The 26,880-nt window shown below is 54.1% G+C and overlaps 1 protein-coding gene across 1 annotated transcript in view; it reads left to right on the top strand.

Moving 5' to 3' along the window:
- The window catches only part of SPSB1 (splA/ryanodine receptor domain and SOCS box containing 1), a 68,602-nt gene that overhangs the window by 29,869 nt on the left and 11,853 nt on the right, over positions 1 to 26,880 (top strand). The window lies entirely within an intron of this gene.

Raw genomic sequence — 26,880 nt, 5'->3', positions numbered from 1 at the left:
TTTCATCCGAAGCCCACTCTGTCTCTGGCTTTCTCAACCTTGCACTGTTGACCTTACGGGCAGGATAATTTTTTTGCAGCATCCCAGGCCTCCACCCACTGGATGTCACCCCGCTTGTGACCACCAAAAATGTCCCCAGACCTGGCCGAATATCCCCTGGGGGTAAAATCAGCCCTGTTAAGAACCACTGTTCTATCTTAAGCCAGCCCGTGTGGAGCCTGCATTTCCTGGAGTTGTTGGTAAATGGTAGAAAGATTTGCCCAAGCTCTGATGGAGTGCAGGAGAGTTCTCGGGGGTGGGGGGCACGGGGCGGTGGGGGAGGCGTCCCAGGCAGGTTGCTGGAAGAGTTCCGAGGGTGAGAAGCAGGACAGGGGGAACCAGAGGTGGTTCAGTTCTGCATTAGGGTCGGGTGGCCCCAGCTGAGGGGTTCCCAGGGCGAGGGGGCGCATGCAGGTGGAGAGGAAGGTAAAGGTGAGATGCCGAATGGATGGAGGGTGTGTGCCCCGCGGTCAGTTGACTTCATGCCAGACCAGGAGGGGAACGACCCTGTGGGTGGGGAGTGTTCTGGAAAGGCGATGGGGGTGGTGGAGGAGACAGGTGAGAGGGTACAGAAGGCCGTGGGGTGGAGATTGTCTTGGGAGGTGAGCCTGACAGCCAACCGGAAGCCAGGGCGGAGTCCAGGAGGCCTCCGAGATCTCGGCCTTGGAGGATGGGGGGCTTGAGTGCGGACGTGTGCCGTGGGAGGGGTGTGGAGAACATTCGGCAGCTGGTGTCATCTACAGACATTTTCTTCTCGAAACGTTGATGCTCTGGAGCTTTTAGGGTTTCTTCTGGGCCTGCTGCCTTAGAGTCCAGGGAGGAGAACTGCCCTGGATGATGGACAGCTGGTTCAGAGAAGCCCAGGAGCAGGCGGCCACACATCTGTGCAGAGAAAAGGAGAAACCTGATGGGCTGCGTGGGTCTCAGGCCACCATTTGGGGGTACGTGGGGTGCCCTTTCTGACCAAAGTTGGTTTTTCTTTCTTTTTTTAATTTTTTTTTTTTTTTTTTTTTTTTGCGGTACGCGGGCCTCTCACTGTTGTGGCCTCTCCCATTGCGGAGCACAGGCTCCAGACGCGCAGGCTCAGCGGCCATGGCTCACGGGCCCAGCCGCTCCGCAGCATGTGGGATCTTCCCGGACCGGGGCACGAACCCGTGTCCCCTGCATCAGCAGGCGGACTCCCAACCACTGCGCCATCAGGTAAGCCCCTCACCAAAGTTTTTAATCAGTCGCTAGGTGTCTGCGTTAGGGCGCCAGGCACATGGGGAGGGTTTGTATCAAAGTCTAACATGAGCTCACGGAAAGGTGAGGGACTGCGCCCTGTGGTTGCTCAGTTAGGTGTTTAAGGTGATGGAGAACGTGCAGAGGGCTCCGGAGGGTCTGCCTGGTTCTGTAGTGATGGTCTTCCAAGCGGGTGGATGGCGTGGAGTAGCACGGACATGTGTGTGAACCAAACTGGGGGACAGGAGCAGCTGCAGGAGCACGTGAACCGTTTGAGAAAGCCGTTCTGTGACAAAGCGGGCTGAGGTCAGCGTGGGAACAGTCTTTGGTGCTTGTCTCAGAAGTTTGTCTTCGTGATCTTGGGCTGAAAAAACAGAATACTCTAGACAAGGCTGCTTAAACAGCAGACATTTCTTACAGTTCTGGAGGCTGGGAAGTCCAAGATCAGGGAGGTGGTAGAGCTGGTGTCTGATGAGAGCCCTCTTCCTGGTTTGCAGACAGTTGTCTTATTGTGTAGTCACGTGGCAGTGAAAAAGAGATCATCTCTCTCGTGTTTCTTCTATAACGGCACTAATAATATTTGTGAGGGCTCCACCCTCATGATCTAATTACCTCTCAAAGACCCACCTCCTAAAACCATCACTTTGGGGTTAGCATTTCAATATATGAGTTTTGGGGGGACACATTCAGTCCATCTTTTTTTTTCTTTTTTATTTAAATTGAAGTATAATTGATTTACATTGTTGTGTTAGTTTCAGGTGTACAGCAAAGTGATTCATATATATATAATATATATATTATATATATTCTTTCTTAGATTCTTTTCCATTATAGGTTATTACAAGATGTTGAGTATCGTTCTGTGTGCTATACAGTAGGTCCTTGTTGCTTATCTATTTTATATATAGTAGTGTGTATATGTTAATCCCAAACTCCTAATTTATCCCTCCTCCCCACCTTTCCCCTTTAGTAACCATGTTTGTTTTCTATGTCTGTGAATCTGTTTCTGTTTTGTAAATAAGTTCACTTGTATTGTTTTTTAAGATTCCACATATAAGTGATATCATATGATATTTGTCTGACTTACTTCACTTAGTATGATAATCTCTAGATCCATCCATGTTGCTGCAAATGGCATTACTTCATTCTTTTTTATGGCTGAGTAATATTCCATTGTGTGTGTGTGTGTGTGTGTGTGTGTATCTCACATCTTCTTTATCCATTCATCTGTCGATGGACATTTAGGTTGCTTCCATGTCCTGGCTATCGTGAATAGTGCTACTCTGAACATTGGGGTGCATGTATCTTTTCGAGTTAGAGCCTAACAACATCTTAACCATTTTTAAGTGTACACTAGTGTTGAGTACATTCATGATGTTGTGCAATTATCACCACCATCCAGCTCCCTAACTCTTTTCATCTTGCAAAATTGGAACTCTGTCCCCATTAAACAGCAACTCTGTTTCCCCCTCCCCCAGCCTTTGGCATCCACCTTTCTACTTCCTGTTTCTATGAATTTGAGGTACTCTCGGTACCTCATATAAGTGGAATCACACAGTATTTGTCTTCTTGTGACTGGCTTATTTCACTTAGTGTAATGTTCTCAAGGTTCATCCATGTTGTAACCTATGACCGGATTTCCTTCCTTTTTAAGGTCAATTAATATTTAAGGTTCAAATGGACTTACACAATTTGCTTAGCCGGTCATTGGTTAGTGGACACTTGTGTTGCTTCCACCTTTTGCCTATTGTGAATAATGCTGCTGTGAACACAGGTGTACAAATATCTGTTTGAGACCCTGCTTTCAATTCTTTTGGGTCTTTACCCAGAAATGAAATATGGTCATTCTAGTTTTAGATTTTTGAGGAACTGCCGTCTGTTTTCCACAGTGGCCGCACCATCTTACATTCCCACCGACAGTGCACAAGGGTTCCAGTTTCTCCACATCCTCGCCAACGTCTGTTCTTTTCTAGTTCTTTTTAACCTCAACCTTGTATTTAGGGGTAAGACACCCCGAGTAGTTCCATGCCTTCCTGCCTGCCCAGGCATATACGTATAGGTATCTCTGGGGACACCGCTATTTGATTAAATCGGGCTTGCCTTTCACATTCTACCCTGCTCTTCTCACTGAATGCGTGTGGAAATGCCCCTAGGCTCCAGTGTGGTTCTGCCTTGTTTTTTCATTGCTGTGTGATGAATGGTTCATGGTACAGATGCACCAGAGTCGTCCACCTGATGAGTCAGATATGATGGAAACACTTAATTTGGACTGGCAGAAAATGGCAGTGCCTCTGTAATAAACACATATACAGATATCCTCAGTACAAGTGCTTTTATTCTTTTTTTTAAAATTAATTATTTTTGGCTGCATTGGGTCTTCGTTGCTGTGCATGGGCTTTCTCTAATTGCGGTGAGTGGGGGCTACTCTTTGTTGCAGTGCGCGGGCTTCTCATTACGGTGGCTTCTCTTGTTGCAGGGCACAGGCTTTAGGTGCGCGGGCTTCAGTAGTTGCAGCACGTGGGCTCAGTAGTTGTGGCGCATGGGCTCAGTACTTGAGGTACATGGGCTCAGTAGTTGCAGCATGCAGGCTTAGGTGCTCCGTGGCATGTGGGATCTTCCCGGACCAGGGCTCGAACCCGCATCCCCTTCATTGGCAGGCGGATTCTTAACCACTGCGCCACCAGGGAAGTCCCCGGATGCTTTTATTCTTGTGACCCAAGCCCCAGGAGTGGAATTGCTGGGTCAATCCCCAGTTTGTTTCCCCAAAGCTGCAAGATTTCAGATTCCACCAGCCACGTGGGTGCACACTTCCTCCCCTGCCCTCCAGCAGTAGGCACCATCTGTCTACTGACTGTGTAGTAATCTGGGGGGCACAAGGCGATCGATAGCTCATTAGTACTTAATTTTTTGTTTCCCTGTTTACTAGACAGATGGGGCGTCTTTTGGTACAAGTTTATCTGCCATTTGCATTTACTTTTTTCCTCTGAGTTGCCTCTTCAAGTCCTCTGACCATTTGACTAATAAAAGGATCAGAAGCAAATGTGACAAACTGTTGACAGTGGTTCATTTTAGGTGCTGAAAATATGTGTCTCTTTTGTACATGTTTGAATTACAAATTTTCAAAATGGAAAAAAGACCAATACCTAAATGAGAGTGTTTTAGGAAGATCAGTCGGGGTCAGAGAGGTGCTGTGGGCAGGGAGACCAATTTGGAGACTCTTGCAATAACTTTGCGGGTGATTATGACTTGAACTGTGAGAGTGGGGACAGATTTGGGCAATTATAGGGGAATTTATACCAACTGGTGATGATGTGGGGAGCCAAGAAGAGAGGAAGTCCAGGAAGATGAGGGGTTTGAATCTGGGTGACCGAGCAGGAGAACGAGGTCGGAACTTGGCAGAGGTGCAGAGGCTGGGAGGGGGCTGTGTTTGAGTCTGGAGAAGAGCTGAGTGGGAGTGAGGGGCAGGGTTGCCATAAGAGTGATGCCGTTCAATGATGCAGTTGCCATAATAAGGGTCATGTGTCAAGTTCAAGGAGAGATGCTCCCTGGAGCCACGAGAGCAGAGGAGCCCATGCAAAGAGGGCCCCTCAAGAACATCTGTATTTAAGGGGAGGAGGAAAAACTGGCAAAGGAGCTGGATGGCAGCCTTGCAGAACAGGGAGTACACCGGCACAGAAAGTAGTGTTTCAAGGTCAAGGTCATAGTCAGGGTTTTCAAATGTAGTTGCGAGGTAGAGAAGATGCTTTTTTTAGGCCATTCAATTTATCGATTAGCAGGTCATAACTTGGAAGAGCACGTTCCCTAAAGTGGCTGGAGCCTGAAGTCAGCCTGCTGGGCTCTGCAGCCTGAGTGCAGGGAGGGTGACGGAGGCCACAGGAAGTGTGGCTGGCTGCAGGAGAGTGCCCCGTCACCGGGCTCTGTGGCATTCCGGCTTGGTTCCAATGCTCTTCACCCACGACTGTGGATTGAGCTGCCCTTGGGGGCCATGCTAGGCACCTGCCACTACAGGTGTCCGAGACGGGCTTGACAGGCTCAGGGTCCGCAGCGGAATCCACCAGATGCCGCCTTCCTCCTGAGAACCTCAAGAACCTTGATCTACGCTGTTCAGTGTCTGTTCCCAGAGCAGCCCCAAGGGAGCAGGGGAGACATGAGTCATTTCCTGGACAGCAACCTGTCCCAGCTTCTTAGCCATTTTGGGCTTGGCCTTTCATAAATTTATCTTCCTTTTGAAGTCCACCTCCATTTCCTGCCAATTCTGTCTCCTGGTCGGGTCTGTGAAGCACCTGCAGTGAGAAACAGCATGTGAGCACGCCTGCGAGTATTCACGTCCTTCTTTTTCTTATTCCAAATGAAAAGAAGAGAGATTGGCCAGGAGGTCTAAGGAGCGCATTAGCCAAGTAAATGGTGACATTCTGTCTCTGCCAGTTTTCCTCTCCAGCATGACTCCTGGGAAAACAGCTCCTTGTCTGAACCGCCTTGACCATTGGCTTAAAGGTGCAGATGGGGTGGGACCAGGGATGGCTGCCAAATGCCTTAGCTTTGTTCAGCGTTTGTTGCCTTAGCATCAGGATAGAGGGACCCCCCTTTCATCACTTTGTATGCCTCAGGTTTATTTTCATATAAAATGAAGCATTTTTTATTGTGGTAGAATATACATAAAATTTACCATTTTAACCTTTTTTTTTTTTTTTTTGCGGTACGCGGGCCTCTCCCTGCTGTGGCCTCGCCCGTTGCGGAGCACAGGCTCCGGACACGCAGGCTCAGCGGCCATGCTCACGGGCCCAGCCGCTCCGCGGCATGTGGGATCCTCCCGGACCGGGGCACAAACCCGTGTCCCCTGCATCGGCAGGCGGACTCTCAACCACTGCGCCACCAGGGAAGCCCCATGTTAACCATTTTTGAGAGCAGAGTCCAGTGGCATTAAGTACATTGTTGTGCAACCATCACCACCATCCGTTTCCAGAACTTCTTCATCTTCCGAAGGTGAAACTCTGTCCCCATTAAATACTAACTCCCCATTCTCCTTCCCCATGGCACCCAGCCTTCCACTTTCCGTCTATGAATTTGGCTACTCTCAGTGCCTCGTAAGAGTGGAATCACACAGTATTTGTCTTTTTGCGATTGGCTTATTTCACTTAGCCTCGGGGTGCATCCACGATGCAGGGTGTGTCGCAATTACCTTCCTTTTTAAGGCTGAATGACAGTCCAGCGTGTGTGTACACTCCACACTGCTTATCCATTCATCTGTCGGTAGCCGCTTGGGCTCCTTCCTCCTTTTGGCTATTGTGAATAATGCTGCTGTGAACACAGGTGTACAAATATCTGTTCGGGACCCTGCTCCCAAATCTTTTGGTTCTATACCCAGAAGTGGAATTGCTGGATCATATGGGAATGGTAATTCTATGTTTAACTTTTTGAGGATTTGCCTTACTACCTGCCACAGCAGCTGCACCATTGTATAAAGTGAAGCATTTTTATTGGGTGATCTTTAAGATATCTTTGTGCTTTAAAAGCAGGTTGTGTTTATCTGGTTCTGTGGTCAGTGGTTGGAAGATGACCTTTGGAATTAAGATTTGCTCACCAGAACATCATGTGGCGGTAATAATTACAGCCACCACCTAACCCATTAATACATATGAAAGGCAAGGTGCCCAAAAGTGCCTCACATGTCATGAGGGCCATGTAAGCATCCGGTATTGTCTGAGGACCTACTATGTGCTGGGAACTTTTTGGCCTCTTTGAGTATATTCATTATCTTTGCAGAATAGGTATTTATTGTCTTTCTCATTCTTTTTTTTGGGGGGGGGGCCGTGCCTCGCGGCATGCAGGATCTTAGTTCCCCAACCAGGGATCGAACCCGTGCCCCTGGCAGTGGAAGCCTGGAGTCTTAACTACTGGACTGCCAGGGAAATCCCTCTCTCTCATTCTCACAGGTGAAAAATTAGTGATGCTTTCTCATGATGCTGGTTTGAAGTGGTATTTCTTGGGCTGTTAACACGCTTCAGATTTTCTGTTTACCTAAAAGAAATGTTCTAATTCTTTCTTGCTGGTTCTTAGCCTGCCTCCCCCAAAGTATTTATGGAACTGCTGCCCCTCACAGCACTTTTTGTTAAGCCGTGCAAGGGCAGCTGCTCTGTGGAAGGAGGGGACGTCATCTCTCCGTTTTGAGTGCTTTCTGGTTCCATCCGGAAACCCGGCGACGGAGCGGGGCAGGGTGTTGGGTGAACTTTAGGAGCAGGCTTTCTGATCTGTCGATCTGTCGCCTCCCCACCTGGCCCCAGTGCCTGAGTCCTGAATCCCTGTCATGACGTTCAAGGCCCTTGCTGTCCACACCTTGTTCCTCTCTCTCCCTCTCTCCAGTTACTGCTCAAATTTTCCAAATGGCATTCTCATCACTTGACTACCCTTCGGATCCCAAAGACAGCTGCCCGCCTCTGATGGGGGGCGGGGTTCTCTCACCAGGGGGTGGGGGGGTCTGCCTGCTTCTTCCCTCAGCTCATCTCTGTTACTGAAACCCCAGCCTTGGTCAGGAGGCCTCCAAGGGGACTTCCCTGAGGGTCCTACCCCTCCTCCACCCTTCCTCCACCGCCACCCGTCTCAGCAGCCCCCCAGGTGGCGCATCCTGCTTCTACTGTAGCTCTCTGAAGACGTCATCTCTCCTGTGAGGCTGTGGGCATCAGGCGGCTTGCTGGCCTCAGTCTCCGTGCGCGCCCCGCCCCAGGCCCTGCCTCGCGGGACAGGCTGTCGAATTTGCCGAACGGATCATTAGTGGTTAGACAAGAACAAGGCTGTGTCAAGACTCTTTGTACTTTTTCCTGAGGGTTTAAATTTTCCTTCACCGTGTGAGGAGAAAGACTACAAGGAGAAAGTCAGTCTGTGGGTGGACTTCCCTGGCGGTCCAGCGGTTAAGACGCCGCGCTTCCACTGCAGGGGGCACGGGTTCGATCCCTGGTCCGGGAACTAAGATCCCACATGACGCGAAGTGCGGCCAAAAATAAAAAGAGAGAGAAAGCCAGTTTATGGATGTTCAAACATAAGATAGCACTAAGGGGCTTTTTCCCTAGCTGGGCTCCTGGTGGGTAAAGCAGCAACGGTTGCCGTAGCCCAGGTCCCAAAAGGGAGGCAGGGACGGGGCGGGGTCACACCAAGGAGGCTCTGGCGTCTTAGTCTAGTGATTCTTGTCTCCTTCCCTTCCCCCTCCAACATCCAAGTCAACACCTGAAGGTCTGGAAGAAACTTCTCCATCGACTCAAGTGAGAGGTGCAGGGGGCCTTTCTGGTAGCTTCTGTCCAGTTGTCCTAGAGATGCCCCACTTCAGTTCCCAGTGCGCCGGAGCCAGGTCTGAGACTCTAAGCCCGGTATAACCCCCGCTGCCCAGCGCCCCCTAAACAATAGCTCTATGCGTCTGGGGCGGCCGGGGCTGGCCCCCAGGTCCCTCTGAGATGGGCAGGGACTCGGCTGGGTGGGCCGGGGGACCTGATACTCAGGTGAGCCAGACCTTCACCACCAAAGGTACTGGTTTGATTTTTTTATAAAGGGGGGGCCCCTCAAGGTGCCTGCCACTGCCACTGTGGCCACTGTTGGTTCCCCTCCCCGTTCCAGAGCACAGCCCAGGCAGGTCCTCGCACCCATAGGGGCCCAGGTTCTCACCCTGGAGCCGCTGGCCTGCCCGGCCAGGGAGGTCGTTGACTTGTTTTAACTTCAGGCCCTTCCTGGTTTGCGGACAGGAGACCCTGTCTGCGGGGACGGGGGAGCAGGGTGAGGCTGGGCAGAGGTGCACCCCCAACCTCCTGCCCTGCCCCCAGCTCCCCACCATCCCTGCCTGTCCCCCCCCCCACCCCCGGCACCATGGGAGGCAGCTCCCACTCAGAGCCTCAGCCCCGCCCTCCTGATGGGGACGCTGGGCCAGCCGCGGCGCGGAGCCCAAGTTTGTTGAGGCTGCGGGGTCTCCACCCTCCTGCTTCCCGTCCCCTTGCTTCCTTTGCACTTCTTTCTCTGTGTCTCTCTGTCTCTGTCTCTCTCTGCCTTTCTGTCTCTGTGTGTGGGTCTCTCTGTCTCTGTCTCTCTGTCTCTCTGTGTCTTTGTCTTTCTCTGTATCTCTCTCTGTCTCTTTGTGTGTGTCTCTGTCTCTATATCCATGTCCTTCTGTATCTCTACCTCTGTCTCTCTCTCTGCTTCTCCGTCTCTGTCTCTCTGTGTCTGTTTTTCTGTCTCTGTCTCTCTTTCTGCCTCAGTCTCTCTCTCTCTTTCTCTCTGTCTCTGTCTCTGTCTGTCTGTCTGTCTCTGTCTGTCCCCTGGGAGGCCAGTGAAGCCAGGGTGGACTCTTCTCCCCAAGACCAGTGTGACTTGAGCAGGATGGGAAAACTGAGCAGTGTGCCCCGTGGGGTGGGGTGAGGGAATTCAAGAGGGTGAGACGGGTCCTGTTTGTCGGGGGTTTGGACCTGCTGCCACATTCCCCATCCAAGGTCAGCAGTCTGGCCCCCCAGAAGGTGCCCCACCTTCCCAGTGAGGGAGCAGGGAAGAGAGGGAGCCTTGAAACCGGTACCTGGAGGACCTTGAGGCTTAGATGCAGGTCCATGGTGGGGGGAAGAAAACCTCTTCCTGTGTGTGCCCCCCACCTGGGGGAGACCTGGGGATGGGGCTGGGGTGTCACTCTGCTCTCTCCCTCCCCCATTTCCACTGGGGCCTCTCCACAGTTTCTGCTCCTGGGTCTGGACGCAGCCAAAGCCCTGGGCGCAGGGGGCGTCCTCTGTTCCCAGGAGAAGGTGTGCGACTGGCTGGGGGGTCTCAGGCCTGCTGACAGGCGTCAGTTGGGGATCAGAGCCCAGGCTGTACCTGAAGCCCCTCCCCGGGGCAGTCCTGGTGGCCCACCAGCCGCAGCTGGAGCCTGGCAAGCAGGCACTCTCTTCCTTGCTGCTGAGTTTCTGTTCGTTTCATGACAACTTGTTTGGGAACAAGACAGCTGTTCGTTGCTGGGAGGGGATCTGGAAAAGGGGCAGTGGTGAGTGCTGTCGTGAATCCGCCCCTGCATGCCGGCTGGGGTCCACACCTGCCAGGCTGGGCCCACCTGCCGTTCTGGAACATGCCTTGGACACTGGAAGGGTGCACTGCCTGCCCATGACTGTTTGCCACGCTTCCTCTGTGACTCCAGCCTTGCGTTCCTGGGCGTCCCCTGAGTGGGGTGGAGGGAGAGTCCCTGGGTCTCGGGGAGGATGCAGTGGCAGCAGCGGGAAGGGAACGGGTTACAAACCAGCCTCCCATTGGGCCTGCAGCCTCCCTTCTGGAGGGCTTTTAAAAACTGGCCGGTTACCTTGTAATTGTTCCCAGCAGTGAGGAGGGAGTCCAGTGTTTGTTTTGCCTTCTGTGTTCTCCTGGCCAGTGGTAACCAAGGGCCGCTTCCCCTTGGTGACGGCGGAGCTCACTCAGGCCAGGGCTGATCCAGCCCGGGCGAGGGAGGCCTGGGGACCCGCAGGGCCCGGCCACTGGCAGGGAGACACCCTGCTCCCGGGGCACCAGTGAGCTGCCTGCACTCCGCTTCCTTCTCCCTGGCCTGAGGACCAAGGGCTTCCCTCCCGCGGTTCCCCACCGACACTGCCTGGGCACTGGCCCGAAACATTCCAGAGCTCCGATCCTCCGGTAGGTGTCTGGGAGACCGTGAGGCCACTTGCTGGCAGGCCGTGTGGGGCTGGGTCGAGGGCAGGGTGTGGACCTCAGCCGGGATGCTGCTTGGGCCCCGGGGGTGACCTTCATTCTAGATCCTGGCAGAAGCCAGGATCCTGAGCTAGTTTTGGGGGAGACTTTGCAGGGAAACGGAGACCTGCTGTGAAACAGCCCAGGTCATGGAGGCCAGCCAGGGAGGGCTCTGTGGCCGAGAGGGACTGATCCTGGATGGCTGGGATTCTGGCCGGGTGGGGTTGTTTGAAGTGAAAGGAACGGCGTTATAACAGGTGTGGCTGCAAGGCAGCGTGAGGCTCCCGGACGCGGCTGGACTGGCTTGGCTGGTGGGGGAATTGGGGATATTTGGAGGAGCGGAGAGAGCTGAGGAGGGCTCAGAAGGAGCTTGGGGGGCGGGGCCCGGAAGTGGTGTTGCCCCCACCTTGGTCTTCCCAGACCCCGAGTGACCGGGGGCTTCCAGAACGTCTGGGCTAGGGAACCACAGCCTGTTTTGTGCGCCCGACGGGGCCCTGACAGGCTCTGCCCGTAACTTCTGTTAAACTCGTCGGCTTCTAGATTTGGTTTGTTGGGAGTCAGATACGTTTCGGGACTGGCTTCCTGAAGAGGGATGGACGGGGCTCCATTTATCTTTCTTGCTGATGTGTTTCCTCCTGGCCTCTGCCTTGGGGAGGGCCCACAGCACGTCCGCCATCCACCTGGGCACACAGAGCACCTGTGTTAGGGGCGTTCGGAGGCAGTCTGCATTTCCAACAGGCTCCCAGGTGATGCCCCTGCTGCGGGCCCACGGGCTCCCCAGGGCGTGACCGGATGCAGGGCACATGTGGTGACTGGCTCCCTCGCTCCTAAAGGGATCACTTCGCAAGGAGGGACTCGTACTGCTCCGCATGCAGGATCTCAGGCGCGTCTGCTTTTCCGTTTGGGGGCCTGGAGGGAGGGTGCTGTCAATCAAGAGCGGGGCTATCTGGGCGGGGGGCTGGGACACGGCGCAGGGGGAGGGGCCTGAGCGCCTCTGTCCGACTTTCACACGGATTCCTTCCACCAGCCCAGCTGTCGATACTGTTTAACCTCAGTGATTCATTGAAGTGCGTTTCAAGGGAAGGCGTTGTGTTACAGAAACGCGGGTCCCAGCGGCTTGTTTTGTTGGCAGGTCTTGCCGCCTCAGCAGAAAAGAGGCGCTTTTGATATGGGAACGGAAACTTGGGACAGTGTTAGAAGCACTCAGTGTGCTGGGCGGGAGGGGACCGTGGTCTTCCTGCAGTTATGGGACCGCACTGCCTGGCTGCCCACCGGGGGGTGGGGAGGGCTCACCACACCTGGGTCTGTGGTCTGTGCCCCCCGCGGCTGTGACGAGGCTGGCCTTCCTTGTCACTGAGGGGTGGGGGACACGTCCTCTGCTCCCCATGTCGCCTGTGAAGGTGATGCGCTGCTGTGGTGATTTTATGGAAAGTCCAGCTTGCAGAGGAAATACCTTTCTGAGCGTGGTCTGTATGGAGTCGCAGAGCAGCCCAGCCGAGGCGTGTGCACGACTCCTACTAGGTACCGGGGCGGGGGGCGGGGGGGCCCTGGTCCAGCTCGAATGGCCCATCCTGGGCTTGCTTGGTTCCAAAGTGGGGCTGACAAGTTTGCCAGACAGGCAAGTGTCTCCGTCTGGCTTCTTCCTTCCTCCCTCTGCCCTGATTGTCACCCCGGACTAGCCCATTAAATGGACATTGGACCAATTTCCCTTTTTCCACTTCCCCTTTCTTCCTTTTGAGTTCTCAAATGTGGTAAGTGGCCCAGGCTCACGCCAGATCCCAGTTGCTTTCCCAAGAAACTTCTCCAGATGTGTCTGTCCCGGCTGCCTGGCCCCAGAGAGCACAGAGGTGTGGCACCCCACCGCCACGGCTGCCACCCCCATCACCCCCTTCCCGGAGCAGGCACAGCGGGGAATGAGGGGGAGGCATTGGGAGAGTTCTGCAGAGGCAGACAAAACCACTGCCAGCCCCGGGCTTCCCGTGGAGACCTCTCTGTTGCCGTTAGTGAGCCTGAGATGGCGAGAGGCAGCCACAGAGCTGGGTCACGGACACCCCGAGGTGGCTGTTCTCTGAGAGATTGCTGAGTTTGCAGTGGGGAATGGGTGTCAGGATTTGCATGGCTACATTCTACCGTTGGGGAGCTACCAGAGACGCCTTCTGAAGAAGCCCTCCCTCCCTCCCTCCCTTCCTTCTCCTCAGATCACAAACTACAAATACATGGCCAGTGTTGGCACTTTATTGAGTGCTAAGCTTTTCATGGGATCCTCACTTAATCCTTAAAGCAAACCAGTAGGGTTGAACTGTCATTGTCCCCATTTCAGTGGATGAGGAACCTGAGGCTCAGAGAGGTTGGAGCACTTGCCCAAGGTCGCCCAGCTTGTGGAGCTGAAGGTGAAGCCTAGGCAGCCCAGCCCCAGACTGTAGTCTTCTCCATCTTCTCCTTGATCCACCGTGTTTCAGTTCCAAGAAGTCTTGGATAGGGGCCTCAGGGCGACTCAGATGAGGATCCCAAAGGGATGGACTGGGCCCTTGGGGTCATAATGGCCCATCTACGTTTTGCAGGTTCAAGAACTGGACTTCTTCCCCCAGTGTATCCAATATTGATACAGTTTAGAGATCTCTACCAAACTCACAAGAGACTGATGTATAAACCTGAGGTGGGACACTCAGTGTACTGAAGATTTGCGTTTGCCTCTGAAAGGGGCAAATGGGAGGCACTGAACCAGAGCTCAGGGAAACGGGCGAGAGGCCCTCAGGATTTGCGCCTCAAGCTTTGTAGCCCGATATCCCTGTTGTCACAGGAGTAGATGGAACGAGAGCTGGAGTCCTTGGTCCATGGATCAGGCCGCCATCTTCCCGGGCTCTGTGTCTGCGTCCTCACTCACCGCCACCTTTTGAGCTTAAGCAGTCCTTTGCTCAGGCAAGGTATGATCTCACCTGTGGGATTATAGCCAGTTCGGGTAACATTCTGGATCCTACCACTTCCACCACCCCGTGGTCCGAGCTGCATCCTTGCATTGACTCCCTAGCTGGTCTCCAGCTGTCAACAGCCTCTTCTCAACACAGCAGCTAAGAGGGATTCTGTTAGAAGGGAAGCACTGTGCCCTCTGCCTGCACAAAGCCCTCTGCCGGTTTCTTGTCACACTGAAGACAGAATCCAAAGCCCTTCTTTGTGGCCCTCGGGGCCTGGTGTGCCTGCCGTCTGCCCACCTTGCACTGTCTCCTCAGCCTCTTCCTCTCTCTGCTCTGGCCATACCGCATCTCTGTTTTTCCCCCGCCATGCCACGCATGCTCAGACCTCAGGGCCTTTGCATGTGCTGTTCCCTCTGCCCAGAACACACTTCCCTTTGAATAGTCACATGCTTTTCTCCTCCCCTTCCCCCAGGTCTCTGTCCATGTATCACTGTATCAGAGAAGCCTTCCCTCACCACCTTCTCCCATCCCTTGCTCTGTCCTCACTACTCTGCTTCATTTTTCTTTAACAATTATTACCTGGCCCTACGTTAGATATTCATTCAGTCAACGCTTGTTTCTTGAGCACCTGCTTTGTTCCAGGCAATGTTCTAGGCACGGGGGCTCCCACCGTGAACACACAGATAAAAATCTCTGCCCTGAAGCTTGCATTGATTGTTCAAGTGATTGTTACGATGGCTGTATGTCTCCCCCACTAGACTGTAAGCTCCATGGGGGCAATGATTTCTACCTATAGAGTATGTATGTGCATAAGGTATATAGTAGGTGCCTAATAAATATTCTTGGAATGAATTCCAGCCCTAAGTCACCTTATTTGGACTTGGCTGTTTTCCAAACACTCATCAGCTGAACATTTACAGACCACCTCTCAGATTGGATCACTTCTGCAGGTGTCCATCTTGTAGGTTTTGTCAGTTTTTGCTGGTTTCCACCCGGGGAAGATGCTTTCTGGGAGCATAGGTGGAACATTCTCCTACTTTCTCAGACACCGACCATCTGTGGCCCCCAGTTTTGAATCATCCACTTCATTGAGGTTCTCGGGGACTAAGGAACAAAGAAAGGATCTCGGGAAGCCCGCGCTCCCCAACTGGGGTTTAGCAGGTGCTTGTGGGATGGGTAAGTAAACAGCTCAGGTGTTCATGAGCACCTACTGTATACACATAGGCCTTGAGCATGGCCCTTTGGGGCCCACTTTCCGTTTTTCCACGAGCAAGTCTGGCCAGAAGGGGTCTGTGGGAGATGGTAGTACCTGGCATGAGAAGCTGGGGTCTGTCCAGGTCTTGAGCGACGATCCTCACGAGAACACAGAAACTCCACCCATTAGAACAGGTTTGCGTACGGTAGCAGGTGCGGTCACACTGTGCGTTAGCCTGGGGCCTGGCTGGCCTGAGCCAGAGCCCCGTGGTGTGGCGTCTTAGCTGGCAGACGGGCACTGACAGAGGGAGTGAGCAAGGGGCTGAGTGGCTGGGATGCTTTCCTGATAACACAGAGTGCGCAGCCTTTGCCAGTTTGTCCTCGGCGTGTTGACGTGCTCTGTGGAAAAGCTGGGACCTGGGAATCCTAGCCCTGCCTTGCACCCAGAGTCGGGGGTGTGTTGGCGGGGGGTCCCCGGTGACCTCGGCTCATGCGCAGTCTCATTCTCAGACCAGCGGCAGCTGTGCATGTGTTGGTCAGTCCCTGCCTGCGCCGTTTCGGGTGCAGGGATGAGGATGCAGGCCCGCGTTCCGAATTCCTCCAGAGAAACTCGATCTACAGGTGCCGTCTCAAGGCAGCGGCGTTGCCAAACCACAGCTCTGCGCTTTTCGGAGGAAAGACAAGGGGGGTGGGGCGGGGAGCAGAGAACTCAGCTCTAGAAGGCTCCACGCTCCCCACATATGAATATCGTTAGCTGTGTACCCGTGTGTAACCCTGGCTGACGGGCCTTGCTCTGCCCGCCAGGTCTCTGCAAGCTCTGGGCTCCTCTCTGCTCTGCAGCCCCTTTCCACACTTGCCTCCTGCCGTGTGGATTTTGGAGAAGTGCATGGTTTTCATCCATTTATGTTTTTTTTATTTGTTGCGAAATTCACATAACAGTGACCTTTGTAAAGAGGGCTGTTCCGTGGCATGTAGTACATTCATAATGCCATGCAGCCACCACCTCCATCCAGTTCTGAAATGCTTTCATCCCCTGCAAAAGAGACCCTGACCCATTAGCCGTCACTCCCCACTCCCCCTCCCCCGGCAACCACCAATCTGCTTTCTGTCTCTATGGATTTACGTATTCTGGCTATTTCGTAAAAGTGGGAGCGTCACTAGGTGACCTTTTATATCTGCCTTCTTTCACCAGCATAAAGGGTTTGAGGTTCATCCGTGTTACGGCAGGTGTCAGTCCTTTATTCTTGTTTATGGCTGAATGATGTTCCATTGAATATATGTTCCACAATTGGCTTATCCAATCATGCATTGATGGACATCTGGATTCATCCACTTATGGTTTTGTAACAACAATAGGACAACAGTAAGGAAATGTGGAAGAAAGGGAAACTCATAAGCGCATCCCTCTAAACAGAGAAGCATCATGTTTCCACCTTCCTTTTCATCTCTGTTCCTGCGTGTGCCTGTATAATTTTTTCTAGATTTTACCTTAGGGCAGATACAGCCGTGTCCTTCCTTTTACTTAAGATAGCAAACCTTTTTCCGTGCCTCTCAAAGAGTGATCCTTTCAGCTAGCATCTTGGATGGCTGTGTCCATCTCCGTAGATGTGGCTGGGGAGCCCCCTTCCTGCCTCCTCGCATCACCCCCACGTGACCAGCTGGTGCCGTGGGAATCTAGCACCCGGCCGCTTCCACTTGCCTGGAGGTTCAGGGTGAATTTATCCACCACCTGTGGGCTTGCTGAGACACACCCCCCCCCGCCCTCCTCCCCACCTTGTCGAGTGATCAGCCCAGGTGTTCCGGACTTTCCAGGTTGACAGGATTGGCGGAGGAAGACCAGCAACCTAACAGGAAGTTCCTGCAGGCTCTTGTGGCTTTAAAGTATACTTCAGTCCTTTTTTCACCAACTGGCCTGTGAGGCCCAGGGATTTACCACTCCCTTGGCATCCTGTTGAGTTCCGTGAAATCCCACCCAGGGTACGGTGATTAGGTTGCACTAGAAGACGCACTGCCCCTTCCTTTTAGAATCCTGTCCAAGTTCATTGGCTGTGGTCCATTCAAGGTCCACTTGACAAACCTTCAGCCCAACTAGTTGTGCAGAAACTCCTGAGTGCCTTCAGACCCCACGGTCAGTTCCAAGATCGGGAAGCCTTTTGGTAGGTTACTTTCACGTTTGATTTTCTTCTTCAAAAAATGGACAGTGAGGGATGGGGGGTTCTGAGGGCCCAAGATTTTGAGGGTGATGAGAGGAGAGGTGGCCGTGAAACTGAAAAGAAACACGGGACTTCCCTGGTGGTCCAGTGGTTGGGACCATGCTTCCGTTGCAGGGGGCATGGGTTCAATCCCTGGTCGGGGAACTAAGATCCCGCAAGCCACACGGTGTGGCCAAAAAAAAGAAAAAGAAAAGAAAGGAAGAAAGAAACGGCTCTAAGGCCAGCTTGTTAGGGAGAAATTCTTAACCTCCCACACGTGACCGTCATTACAGTCAAACAACCCAGATGTCCTTCTATAAGGGAAAGTTACCAAAATTGTGAGAATGGAATATTGTGCAGCTACTAACGCATAAAATTGATGTAGGAGCTGATATATTATGGCTTGGAAAAAGTGTGTGTGGTGTGATCCTTTGCCATAAGTGGATGGCCCCTGTGTCTGCATTTGATGGGAGGGGGACGCTTTAATTTATACTGTATACATTTCTTTGAGATTTCTTATGAGCACATATAACATTTGAAATATTTCAAATCAAGACAGAACAGGAAATTTTTTAAAATTGTCTTCATCAATCCAAGCCTGTCAGTTCTCACTTAATGTGGATTTGAGATTCCAGAATGTTGAGATATAATTCTTTCAAACCAGCAGTGTCCTAATCCCCTGGAGGGCTCATTAGTGTGCAGAGTGCTGGACCCCATCCTCAGCGTCCCCGATTCAGGAGGTCAGGGGTGGGGCCCAAGCCTCTGCGTCTCTAACGGGTGATGCTGATCTGCGGATCTGGGGACCCCACTTTGAGAACCACTCCTGTGAACCTGTTTGCAAGAGAGCATCCCTACGGCCTCTCCCCACTGTAGACATTTTACGGGACTTCTGCCCCTGCTCTTGACCTAAAGGGTTTACGTTATTGAATGGGGTTTGAGAGGTTGTACAACCACGGGTGGCTTTGCTGGAGCGGTGGTCTCACACGATGGGACTGGGCTCCTTGGGCCACCCCGTGAGGCCTTAACTCTCACCTGTCTTGGTATTCCCTGGCTGAGCGCTCTCTTGCGCTTGGCATTCAAGATTCTGTCCTTTTCTTTATCTCATGTTAAAAGGAGGCAGGAGGGGGCAGGGAGCAGCATGTATTAAGCACCTACTGTGTACGCCCGATGCTGCGTTGAGTGCTTTAGCGACCCTGAATGCTGCCCTTGCCCCTCCTTTTACACCCCCGCGTGGTTTGAGAGCATCACCTGGATCTGCCGGGTGGGATAAGGGGACCCGGGCCCCTCTACCTCTCTGTGAGCTGATTCCTCTCGCGGCCTTACGTCTCTCCCTGGCCTCCCTCCTGCTCATTCTTCCTGAAGGGATGTGGGGCGACCCACATGATCACTCTCAGAGGTGACCTTTCCCAGTTGGCACATCCCGCTGAAAGAGGCCAGAGTGTCACCTGCTCCCACTCAGGCCGGCCTCCGGGCCCTAAAGCCTGGGCGTGGCCAGACTTTTTTCCAGGGACCCTGATGGAGGCCAGCGGCCGGTGGAGTGAGCGGGTAGGCGAGCATCCTGCGGGAGGCCGGGGCCTCCAGAGAGGACCCCTGTTTCCCTGTAGAGCCTTCTCCAGGTGCCCACCTCGGGGAAGGTGAGCCCCACTTTTCTCGGGACCGGAGTGAGCTCACTGGGGCCACCAGGCCACCCGGAGATTGTAGGCTTCTGCCACCAGCCAGGTGGGGTGAGGAAACACCTGCATCCCCAAGCCTTTCCCCGTGGGCACCCATGGGCTTTCCCTCGGGGGTGGCTATGGCACTGTCCTCCGTGCTGCCTTCCTGCCCCCTCTCCACGGGGCCCCCCAGCTCCTGCGTGGACCAGGCAGGCCCAGTTTGATGGACCACACAGCCTGAGCAAGGTTGGGGGTCACCATCTAGACTTCGTTCCCACTGCCGCTCAAAGGCACATCTGCCGCTGTCTCAGAACACTGTCAGGAAGGTCGCTGTGTGTCACTGTGTCACTCAGCTCCCTCCAGAGAGCAGAGCTGCTCGTCTGAACACAGCGGAGGCCGTTGCCGTCATAACCCTGACTCGGCTGCAGCCGTGACTTTTTTTTTTTTAATTTTTAGTCTCTGAATGAATGTTGATGCTATTTCCCAGGGACAAGGCTCAACTGATTCGAGCCCTTTCTTAAAGTGCCGTGAGTAATCTGGGTCCTTCCGTAGGCGTTTACGGCAGGTGCATTTTTTGGTCTTTTCAAGTCAGAGGCTAGAGCTCCAGCCCGTGTGGGATTTTCTCTCCAGAATCACTCGTCAGAACTTTCCAGAAAGGTCCAATACTTTTGGTGGATTCTAGGGCCAGACACTGACTTTTACATCCCTGCTGGAGCAAGGAGACAGCTTTCCTGGGTCTTCCCGGGCATCCGGGAAGGGTGCAGGTGAGATGGGGTAGCGTTAGGGTTAGGGTAACCACACAGCTCTTGTCCTCTGGCTGGTGGCACCTTGGCCGGGGCTGTGTGGCCAGGCTGCACGGAGCACGCCCACCCTGGGCGCTCCCACCACCGAAATGTGTTCCGGAGCCCCGGCTGATGAAGCACAAAACCCTAATATGCAGGCTGCAGACGTTGCATCCTGATCTAATAACCGATCGCGCAGGCCTGCTTCTCTTGCGAAATCCTGGGCTGCAACCAGCGATGTGTGAGGTGGGGAGGCGGAGGGAGGGAGCTTATTTGATCTGCAGGTGAAAGGAGGCTTTATAAATAGGTCACCTTGTTCCACATCCTGAATTTTATTCTTTCCCCATCTTGGGTCGAAACAATGGTTTGACTGTTCTGGGGTCAGTCAGATGCACTGAGGGGGAACTGAGCTGAAAGGGGGTGAGTGTACGTCTGCCGCTCCTCAGTGGCTGCCTCTGGGTGTCCCCTGCCCCCCACCCCTGTTCCATCCATTTGTCACCGGTCACCCTGGCCGTGTTTCCAAAAGAGGGTATTGCTCGTTCAACAAACTTTTTTTTTTTTTTTTTAAAACAACAAAACAAAAGGATAATTTTTAGTAGTTCCGGGGCCAATTGATCCGAACGTGCTTTTTTGGAAGGCGGAACTGCGGAGCTGTGGCTTTAACTGAAGGGACAGCGTCAAGTTACGGGCAGGTGCTGAGTGAGCTGTCCCAGCTGAGCCAAGGTTGGCATTCTTGCCCCCTCCGGCCTCTGCTCCCCCTGCCCCACCCCTGCCGAGGTCCTCCTTCCTCACCTCCCCACCTGGCCTTGGCAGGGCACAGAACCACATACAGCTGCCGGGGCTGGGTTTCCAGTCTGAGCACGGAGCAGTTCTTTTCTTGCTTGGGGCCCACGGAGACAGATAGCTACCCCATCTTTGCTGGGAAAATTAAAATTTGTTATGTGGAAACAGTATAATTGGAAGTCTTAGGAGAACTCATTATAGAAATACTGTCCCCTTTGGGGATGTCCCCAGAGCTGTAGCTGGGAATTCTTGTCCTTTTGTTTTAAATGCCCTAGTGTCTCCATGTGTATCTTCCTGGGTAAATTAAACATTTATCCTGTGCTTGCTTTATAAGAAGTGACACGTGGAGAGCCTGTAGGAACAATTGCTCTGGGGACAACTTGTGCTTGTGACTGTAGTGCGTTCAGTCAGTATTTTGCAGCCGTTTATTCTTTTTTCTTTGCTTAACCATTATTTTCATTGCAAAAGGGAATACATGCATTAAAAATTTTTTTTTCATTTCAAAAAGTCCTTAAAGTGAACGCATCTTTCCTCCCGCCGCCCCCCTCCAGGACTAACCGTTGGGGAAGGTTTGGTGTTTATCCTTCTAAACCTTTCTCTATGCCTACGGACAAACGCGCACAGATACCATCTTTTAAAAACTCTGTTCTTACAGACATGGGATCATGCTCTGCATGGTGTTCTCCGATTTGCTTTTTAAAATCTAACAGCGTCATGTTACGTTTTGTGTTAAATCAGCACATCTGAGGGGCTACCTCCCTCTCTCCAAGGCTGCTGGAGTTCATGGTGAAGTGAGCATCTTTGCCCACATGTCCCTGGGCAGGGCTGTAAGGTTTTGTAGACCAGACCCCTGGAAAGCTGGTCGGTGGGTGATTGCGGCATATTTTACACCTGGATGGGGACTGCCACGTGGCACCCGCACGCCGAGAAGCATGTCCCAGTTGGGGTCTGTCTGGGATACACGCCCACACCTGTACACAAATGGCCTTTTCCCAACATCCTTTCCAGTTCCCCTTAACCTTTGTTAACCCTGTGCATCCCACAAGGCTTGCTGGTCCCCCATCACCCATAGAACTCTGCCAGCATCACTTTTCTCTGTGACTTGCATAGTGAAAGCCATGGGTGTATCCAACAGGCGTTCTCCACCACGTGTGCCCAGGAGACACGGATAGGAGCATGCCCTTCCCTCCCCCTTCAGAGAGAATCACTGCCTTAGGTCATTAAAGGCTGGGTGCCCTTCACCCAGCCCACCGTTCAGACCCGCAAACAGTACGCTTTGGGGGTGTTTCTTAGTCGTCCCCACCCTCTGGGGACCACTGTCCAGTCCTGGGCTTCCTTCCCTGCACGTCTGCTAATTCTGGATCTGGTTGTCCCTCCCTCCGAGGGCACAGAGAGGCCACCTGGAGGAGCCCAAGAAACTAGAGGGCAGGTGGTTTGTGAGGCTTTGGTCCTCCTTTCTGTGGAGAGCTGTGGTCCCCAGCAGACCCTCTCTGAAGCAGGGCTTTGGGGTAGGAGTACTGGTCCCCGGACCCTGAGCAGAGAGCACTTAACTGGCTGCCGGCGGCAGCAGCGGGAGGAGGTGCGTCCACTTAGAATTCCTCTATGGACGGGTGGCTCTGGTGGATTCTTGGGAACACTGCATGGAAGGCTTCTGCCCGTTAGAGGGTCCAAGTGGCATCCTTTTTCACAGTGAACCATGAACTGACCTTTGACCCAGTGAGGATGATGTGTGTGGCACTGGGGGAGAAGGGGGTTCTCAGTAGGTGGAAAGTGTCCAACCAAGTCAAGCCATAGGGCTTCGCAGACCTCCCTCCCCCTGTGTCCCAGAGCTTTTTTTTTTTTTTTTTTTTTTTTTGCGGTACGCGGGCCTCTTCCGTTGCGGAGCACAGGCTCCGGACGCGCAGGCTCAGCGGCCATGGCTCACAGGCCCAGCCACTCCGCGGCATGTGGGATCTTCCCAGACCGGGGCGCGAACCCGTGTCCCCTGCATCGGCAGGCAGACTCTCAACGACTGCACCACCAGGGAAGCCCTACACACGTATTCTTAGTCCTGGTTGAGATACTCATCCTGCTGTATTTGACGAGGGTAATGACCCACCCACCAAGCACGAGAGTCCCCTGTCCCGCCGGAGCCCGGGGCATGCAGGTGTCTCTTCTCACCCCTTTCTGGCTACGTCATTGGTCTTTGGGAAGCACCAGGTGCTGGAACCTTGTTTGCAGCAACCTGTCCCTGCAGCCTCAGGGACTGAGGACAGTGAGAATAGTGTCTTATTGGGGCGATCAGAGGTTGGGGGGCAGGACTTTGTTCTCTGAGGGTTGGCTTGAGGCAGCTGTGAGGAGGAACGGGTGGATGTGATCTTAGGAACACGTAGCTAACGTGCAATGCTTTCTGGGAAAGAGCACTGCCGTCACGGCACTGAAAGGGAGTGGGGACCGCTGGCCACGGCACTGCCTGGACCTCCTCGCCTCCCTCCTGCTCTTTGGCCCTGATGCCACCTCAGCTGCTGGAGCTCTGAGTGTGCACACACGCGTGTGTGTATGTGTGTCTGCGTGTGACTGGTGGCAAGTGGCGGCAGCAACAAGGCCACCTCTGTCCCCCACTTCTCTCTTCCAGCCCCGCAGGGCAATACACGGCCACGCCCTCCGCCCCCTCTGTGGCTTTGCTTCTCCTGGGTGGGGATGAGGGCTGGGTCCTCCCACCTCCTGGGGACTCACCAAGGACCTGCTGAGCCAGCCCAGGCCCTGACACTCCTGTAGCAACTCTAGGCCCTGCAAAGCCTGGACATCCGCACTTGTGTCTCAGACGCAGGAAAGGGGGCTGGTCCCAGAGCCGGGGCCTGTACTGCTTCTCCCACTTCCTACTTGAAGTTTGGTGCCCACCGGGGACTCCCACCTTGGCCCGGCATTAACAGGATCTGCATAGGCCAAAACAGCATCTCTATCACTCGGCACTTTTGGATAGTGTAACCCACTTCCCCTCCCCCCTGCCCCCCCCCCGCCCCGCCCGACTTTCATGTCCAGGTATTTTAACGCGAGTGTCAGCAGTTTTGCTTGGGTTTAGAACACGGATCAGTAAGCTATGGCCCCTGGGCCAAATCCAGTCCCACTGTTTTGTTTTTTTTTTTTTGGTTACGCGGACCTCTCACTGTTGTGGCCTCTCCCGTTGCGGAGCACAGGCTTCGGACGCGCAGGTTCAGCAGCCATGGCTCACGGGCCCAGCCGCTCCACGGCATGTGGGATCTTCCCGGACCGGGGCACGAACCCGTGTCCCCTGCATCGGCAGGCGGACTCTCAACCACTGCGCCACCAGGGAAGCTCCCCACTGTTTTTATAAATAAAGTTTTATTGGAACATAGCCATGCCCATTCACTTACATATTGTCTAGAAAGCCTAGAATATTTACCATCTGGCTCCTTATTTGCTGGCCCCGGCTTAGAAGGGACCTTAAACTTGATCCGCTCTAGCTCAGCATTCCAAGCGCTTGGGTCTGGCCCAAAGACAGCGTCCATCTGTAGGACCAGGTATGGTGACCAAGAAGATGGCTAACAGTGATCTTCGTTCAGTGTACGGAGCACGGTCTAAAAATAAAAACAAAAAAGTGAAAATGCCAGTTTTCCAGGTCCTCTCTGGAACATCGTCTCAGCTGAGTCTTAGGTAAGCGTGGGACACCCATCTTACAGAGGAGCAAACTGAGGCTCAGAAAAGCTACGGACGAATCCTAGGCAGAGAAGGCCGAGGACTGGAAGCTGGGGGAGCAGGGCCGTTGGAGGAATGATGCAGAGTCAGGTGGTGAGGTTGGGGCGGAGCCTGGAAGGGAACGCCCTGCCAGGCTACAGTCCCCAAAAAGAGGGCTAGTGGATCTCTGCGGCCACATTTGGAAGTAGACGGAAAGCGGAGGGCAGCGGGATGGCTTTAGTGGCCTTGCGTGGCAAGGAGGTGGCTGTGTGTGGACAGCAGGAGGTGTTGGCCTGGACACAGGGTGGGGTTGGGCAGGTGACAGGTGAGTCAAGAGTGGCCCTAGGGTTGCCACAGTGATTGACCACCTAGGAGGTGACTCAAATGGCAGGACAGCCCAGGAACAGCAGAAGGGGTGGCTCACGTCCCTGGCTAGGCCCCAGGGTGCCCTTGTGTGGGAGTGGTCCCGAGATGCTGCAGGCATCTTTGCCTGCCCTCTCTGCCCCCTCTCCCCAGCCTCTTCCTCCCAGGGACCCCCCCTGTGCTCAAGGTCACATGATCCAGGGGCCAGAAGGGCTTCCCGGCTTGGATGGTTCCCAACATGGGGGGCCAGGAGGGTAGGAGCTTAACACAAGGGCCATGTAAGTAAACCTGCTTGGCAGCCGGGAGGTAGAATCTCAGGAAGGGAAGAGCTGGTGGAGCTGACCTGGACAGACAGCCGACAAGTCACTGTGAGGTTACGTTGTCTTTTCTGACCCCTTGTTCTGAGGCTGGACTGACCTTGCTGCCACGAGATTCCTTTTCGGCTCCGTCTTGTGCTTTCCTACTGCAGTGATCCCTGTGCAGGGCCCTTAGTCTGGCTCGGGGGTTGGCCGACTACCTGCTGGTCTGTTCTTGTAAATAAAGTTTTATTGGAACTCAGCCAGGCTCACTTACTTATGCATTGTCTGTGGCTGCTCTCGTGCTACAGGCAGAGTTGAGTAGTTGCACAGAGACTGTTGGGCCCACAAAGCCTAAAACATTTACTAGCTAGCCCTTGACAGAGTTTACTGGTCGTGGTCCAGCTGAAGTAGGAGTTATATGTGTGCACAGACCCAGGTTTACTGGCCCATGAGCCCCTCTCTCGCTCTCTTCCCTTCTCGTCCCCCCCACCTCTTCAACCCTCCCCCCACAACCTCTGACTTGTCCCCAGCCTACTTGTTGTGGTCCTTCTCTGTTCCCACCCATTTCTCTCCAAGTATTTAAAATTAATGTGTTAGCAGGACTTCTCCCCATCACCTTCCCTTCACACACAGCCCACCTGCCCCGGGTCTCCTCTCCCCCGACCCCCAGCCTCCCCATGACTCTTCCCACCTGTTCCCATGGGTCGTGGGTAGAGTGGGATCTTCAGTACCGTGAGATTTTGGGAGAGAGGTCCTTCCTGCTGTGAGGCCAGAGCCAGCCGACAGGACGGCAACAGACTGCTTCGCTCCAGGAAGCGGTGAAATGAACTCTCTTCAGATATTAATCCCCTCCTTGTCCTCCGAGAGAGCTGAGCTGTGTCCCCACGGGGTCCTGCACAGAGAGGTTGCTGGGCACCAGCCAGAGCGGGTATCCAGACAGAGATGGGTGTGGGCGCTTCCGACTTTGAGATCTGCCTTGGGCCAGCTGTGCCCCGGCTCAGAAAGATGCTGTTGGGGAGGCGTGGAAGAGGGGGGTCAGGGAAAGCCAAGCAGCTAGTCTCTTCAGTTACCAGGACCGCGTTTCCACACCAAAACCCAGGCTCCCCGCATCCTGGTAATCAGGCCCCAGAGCCATGGGTGCTCGCTCAGCAGGGCCCTGGGGGGAGTCCTGGAGGTTTCGATGGCTCTTGACTGTTGATGGGACTGAAAGCTTGAAACTGGGATTGTCCTGGGAGTTCTAGATCGTGAGGTCACCATATCCACAGAACTTTCCAGAACCAGGGTGGTCTCCCGGCCGCCGAGGGACCCCTCAGCTCTGTACAGCTTTGCAAACATTTGACATGAGGGGTCCCAGCCCCTCTCTGAAGCAGTGCCCATGAGGGAGCCTCTTGTTCCACACCACAAAGCGGAGGGCGAGAAGGGGGACCTGCCCACGGAGGTAAGGAGGTCTGGGCCAAGGGCTCCCACTCCGGTGTCTGCCGAGAGCCAGTCTCCAGGGGCCCTGGCCACCCTGAGGACGGCGTCTCACGGGGTCTCTTCCTGGCTGAGAGGAAGGCGTCTCTAGGGCAGCCAGAGACCAGACCGGCATCCGGCCCCGCGCAGGTCCCGCCCCTCCTCCCGGCCCTGCTGGTGCCTGGGCGCCCGACAGGGAGGCCAGCAGTCCCAGGTTCCCAGATTTCCCGTAGCCGGTCCCTGCCCTCGCCCCCCGGCAGGCGCTGTGTCTTCTGCCACAGTGGGACAGCAACACGCCCGCTGCAGCCCTTACACGGGGCTCCTTTGTGTTCTCCTTGACCCAGGCACCATCGTGCTCCTCGGAACAAGTGGCCCTGGGATGCTTCTCCAGCAGGCGCCGATGGCCTCTCGCCCAGCTCCTCTGTATCCTCGTTTGGTCGTGTTTATGTAGCTAGGACCCTGCCTGCTCCCTTGTCTGGTCAGTCCTGGGAGCCCATCCCCCCCAAACCAGGCAGCCAAGAGCCCCTTCTGTGGGCCGGGGGCGGGGGTGGGGTTCTGATGGCGGGAACTACCTTCTCTCTTGAGTGAGTCTCGGGAAACCCAGGTAGCTCGCGATTGTCCCTTCT

Source organism: Aethalodelphis obliquidens, unplaced genomic scaffold (assembly GCF_003676395.1).
Source record: "Aethalodelphis obliquidens isolate GAN/ISIS:26980383/991018 unplaced genomic scaffold, ASM367639v1 scaffold9, whole genome shotgun sequence".
In the NCBI taxonomy this organism is placed as follows: Eukaryota; Metazoa; Chordata; class Mammalia; order Artiodactyla; family Delphinidae; genus Aethalodelphis; species Aethalodelphis obliquidens.
The sequence above is the reverse complement of the archived record's forward strand: the minus strand, read 5'-3'. Positions and strand labels throughout refer to the sequence as shown.